Source organism: Palaemon carinicauda, chromosome 14 (genome assembly GCF_036898095.1).
Source record: "Palaemon carinicauda isolate YSFRI2023 chromosome 14, ASM3689809v2, whole genome shotgun sequence".
Classification (NCBI taxonomy): domain Eukaryota; kingdom Metazoa; phylum Arthropoda; class Malacostraca; order Decapoda; family Palaemonidae; genus Palaemon; species Palaemon carinicauda.
In genome coordinates this window covers 36,877,399-36,882,398 of record NC_090738.1, presented here as the reverse complement: position 1 = coordinate 36,882,398, position 5,000 = coordinate 36,877,399, and the positions used below count along the sequence as shown (strand labels likewise).

The window sequence follows — 5,000 nt, the reverse complement described above, 5'->3', positions numbered from 1 at the left end:
TGTTATTATTGTTATTTAAATAATTTTATTTATGCTATTTATCGACATTGCAATAGCATCAAGTATCAAGGTCCGAGTATTCTTTCGTCACACGGGTTAAAATAATGGTAAAGATGATTGTGCTAACAGGAGTATGTCCAGTGGCAGGAGAGACTTTACCCAATTTTGTGTTTAATACTTCATATATATATATATATATATATATATATATATATATATATATATATATATATATATATATATATATTATATATATATATATATATATATATATATATATATATATATATATATATATGGCCAAGCACATTGCACATTTAAGAATAATCTGGGCCCCTAGCAAGCACCAATGTGAAAAATATTCTACTTGGCGGAATTCTAGATGGCCGACAATAAAAGATTGCTAGTTCTATAATCTACCATATCTTGACTTATAATTGAGAGATAGACTTCGTTTTGATGAAGAAATGCAGTTTTTGGCGGTCAAGAAAAGTAATAAAGCATAGAACAAACGTCTAAAATAATTTCTTAATGCTGTATTGAATAATACACAAAATTATCTAGCGTAAAGTGTATGTCACATTTTTATGACATTTTCTGTTTCAAATTTACCATTTTATAGATTCAACAATAACTTAAAGAGCACTGGGATGTGGTGGCCGATGTGGTAACGTCCCTGACTGGTGAACGCCAGACTGGGGTTCGAGTCCCGCTCAGACTTGTTAGTTCTTTTGATCTCGGCAACCTCACCATCCTTTTGAGCTAAGGATAGGGGGTTTGAGGGAGCTTATAGGTCTATCTACTGAGTCATCTGCAGCTATTGCCTTGGCCTCTTCGGTCCTAGCTTGGGTGGAGAGGGTGCTTGGGCGCTGATCATTCATATATATGGTCAGTCTCTAGGGCATTGTCCTGCTTGATAGGACAATATCACTGTCCCTTGCCTCTGCCACTCATGAGTGACCTTTAAACTGCCGAGGACAGAATAACTACCCCAAATACCACGTGCTCTGAACTTCAGTGCAATAACAAATCTAAGGAGTCACTTGCAACATAGTAAGATAAAATGATAGAATTAAACGATAAGTTTTAGAATTACTCAACAAAGTAATCAGCATATGTGATATCCCTATCATCATCATTTTCATTATGTCAGCCTGTTCAATATAAAAACATTTTTTAAAATTTTGAACTTTTGAAGTTCCACTGATTCAACTACCCGATTAGGAAGATCATTCCACAACTTGGTCACATCTGGAATAAAACTTCTAGAATACTGTGTAGTATTAAGCCTCATGATGGAGAAGACCTGGCTATTAGAATTAACTGCCTGCATAGTATTACGAACAGGATGGAACTGTCCAGGGAGATCAAAATGTGAGGGATGGTCAGCGTTATGAAAAACCATATACAACATACCTAATGAACTATTTAAACGATGGTGCCAAAAAATAATATTTGGATCAGTAATAAGAAATTTAATAGATCGTAAGTTTCTGTCCAACAAATTAAGATAAGAATCGGCAGGTAAACACCAGACAGGAGAATAATACTCGTAACATGGCAGAATGAAAGAAAATACTTCAGAATAGATTGATCACCGAAAATCTTAAGGACTTTCTCAATAAGCCAATTTTATGTGCAATTGAAGAAGACACAAACCTAAACAAAACTATGTTATCTGCAAATTTTAATTTAAGGTATATATATGTGTGTGTGTCATAAGGGAGATCAAATCTCAAAGTGCTCACGTAATACTGATTAATTATGATTATTCTTGATCTGCTACTTTGTCATAAAATGGAACATGCTGGGACAAATGTAGCATATCGTTGCTTTTTTAAACAATCAAAGCTTTTATCTAAACCACTTACGGTCAAACTTCAGAGGAATTTTGATTGTGAAGCCTATGATCTCTCTGACTCAAACGCCATGAATAAATACTTGAACAACATTAAAGTCTATTAATAAATTAAGGCTCTTCTGGCTATCAAACATGTCTCACTCATGTTCGGCTGGATGTCAGTCGGTAGCTTTTGTTGTTATTGTTTTTTTATTGTTATTGTTCTTGTTTTCGGATGTTTACATCCAAATAATTATTATTTTTATTTTCTGTTGTGTCTGTGCATTAAGAAATATCTTGAGAACAAATTAATGTATTTTAATGGAAACTCCGGAGGGCCCAAGTTCAGTTTTTTTTTTTTTTTTTATGATTCCAGATAGGTCGAATGTTTGGCCAACATTAAAGTTATATTCTTGACAAGGTATACTGCTTATTATGTTATTGTAATTTGCATAGCTACACTTAATCATGTTTTCAATAAGTGATGGATGAGATTTTATATATATATATATATATATATATATATATATATATATGAATATGTATATATACATATATACAGTATATATACATACATATAGATAGATAGATAGATAGATAGATATATAGATAGATGAATAGCTAGATATATATATATATATATATATATATATATATATATATATATATATATATATATATATATGTGTGTGTGTGTGTGTGTGTGTGTGCGTGCGTGTGTTTTGTAATGTGTGTACGGATATATATTTATATGTATACATATACTGTACATGTATGTACATATATACAGTATGGAAAGTCATGAAAAGTTAAAATAGTTGACAAGAGTTATACCTTCCGCCTTATTAATGATATCAGTGGACTCAATCTCGATGAGAAGAGATATCAAATAGGAGAATGGAATTTCTAAACTGTCAGTTTCTTGATAATTCTATACGTTATATTTTAAAATATAGGTTAAACAGGATTAATTGAAAAAGGACCAGTGTTTAGGTTTAAACTGTGATCCAGGGTACAGGTAATTAAGAAGGATTCGTCAATAATTGGGTGAAGCCATTAACTTGGATGTGGTAACGTCTCTTGACTGGTGAACGCCAGACTGGGGTTCGAGTCCTGCTCAAACTCGTTAGTTGATTTGGTCGCTGCAACCTCACTGTCCTATTGAGCTAAGGATGGGTGGTGTGGGGGTGCCTATAGGTCTATCTGCTGAGTCATCAGCAGCCATTGCCTGGCCCTCCTCCTGATCATATGTATATATGGTCAGTCTCTAGGGCATTGTCTTGCTTGATAATGTCACTATCCCTTACCAAGGCCTTGCCCTTGCCCCTGCCATTTGTGAGCAGCCTTTAAACCTTTAAACCGTAAAACCATTTCTGGGACTTAATCCTAGCCTGTAGGAGGCCATATTTTGCTTTTTTTATCTGAGGGATTATATAGCCATACAAAACACTCTTTCACAGAGATTACTATAAACACGTATTTGGTAATCCTTTGTCCACTCTTTTAGCTAACATATATTATTATTATTATTATTATTATTATTATTATTATTATTATTATTATTATTATTATTATTATTATTATTATTATTATTATTATTACTTGCTAAGCTACAACCCTAGTTGGCAGGATTCTATAAGCACAGGGGCTCCAACAGGGGAAACAGCCCAGAGAAAGGAAACGTGGAAAAATAAAAATATTTTAAGAACAGTAACAACATTAAAATAAATATATTCTATATTACCTATAAAAGAAATTAAAAAATGAGAGGAAGAGAAAGATAGAATAGTGTGCCCTAATGTACCCTCAAGCAAGAGAACTCTAATCCAAGATAGTGAAAGACCATGGTACAGAGGCTATGGCACTACCCAAGACTAGAGAACAAGGGAGTTTATGTAGACTAGATTGATACCTTCAGTTTCATCCCTTCAAATTATTTGGTATCATTATGTTGATGATGTTCTGGGTATTCTAAAATAACATTTTAATTATGAGAGTGTTTTTGCTGTCCTTAATTCCTGGGTTGCCTCCATAGAATTTAGTATAGAAAGGAAGAAAATAACAGTATCCTGTTTTAAGACGTTTTGCCTGTTAAATAGACCGATAATAAAAAAGATTATTTTCTTTACTTGGAAAGCCAACCAATAACTTAACACACACATGTATATATATATATATATATATATATATATATATATATATATATATATATATATATATATATATAGATACACATATGTATATATGTTATATTATATTATATATATATGTATATATATTATATTATATATATATTGTATATATATACTATAAATATTACATATATATGCTATATGTATATATATATTTATATCTATATATATATATATATATTTATCTATATATATATATATATATATTTATATATATATATTTATATTTATATTTATATATATATATATATATATATATATATATATATCTTCATTCATGGTATTCTAGAAATATGAATCTTTTACCCATAAGTACATTGAGGATAAGTTTACCAAATTTTAGAGAAGAAGAAACAATATATAATAAATTCTGTTTACCATTTCATGATTGTTTTTAGATGTTATACCACTTTAAAAAAAAAAAACTAGATATAAAGGTAGTGTTTGAATATATTTGTACATTAGAAAATACATGTTGATTAAGAATAGCTATGGAAATGACTAGATTAGGTCACAGTGTTGTTAAAGATCAGGATAATAATTCATATCATGGACTTTACTGAAAGTAATATCGCCAAATCTTTCTTGATTGCCTGGACCTAACGTCACGATTTATACCTAAGCCTTCTGTCTTTTTTTTTTCATTACTCCTGTATTATCCTCTTTTCTAAAATCTGACTTCTTTGGAATCATCGGGAAACAGATAGCTTAGGGATTCCATTCTCCCGTAAAAATGCGATATAATTTTGCTGTAAATTTATCTTCTTGTTGATAACAAGATGAAAGTACTAACTCCAATTAAGTCTTCAGTTTTCCTCTTTTCCATATAATATACACACACGTATAAATATATATATATATATATATATATATATATATATATATATATATATATATATATATATATCCAATTAAGTCTTTAGTTTTCCTCTTTTCCATATAATATACACACACGTATAAATATATAT

General features: G+C 30.4%; 1 protein-coding gene across 2 annotated transcripts in view; it reads left to right on the top strand.

Annotated features, from left to right (window-relative positions):
- The window catches only part of LOC137653166 (ETS-related transcription factor Elf-3-like), a 51,511-nt gene that overhangs the window by 2,644 nt on the left and 43,867 nt on the right, over positions 1 to 5,000 (top strand). The window lies entirely within an intron of this gene.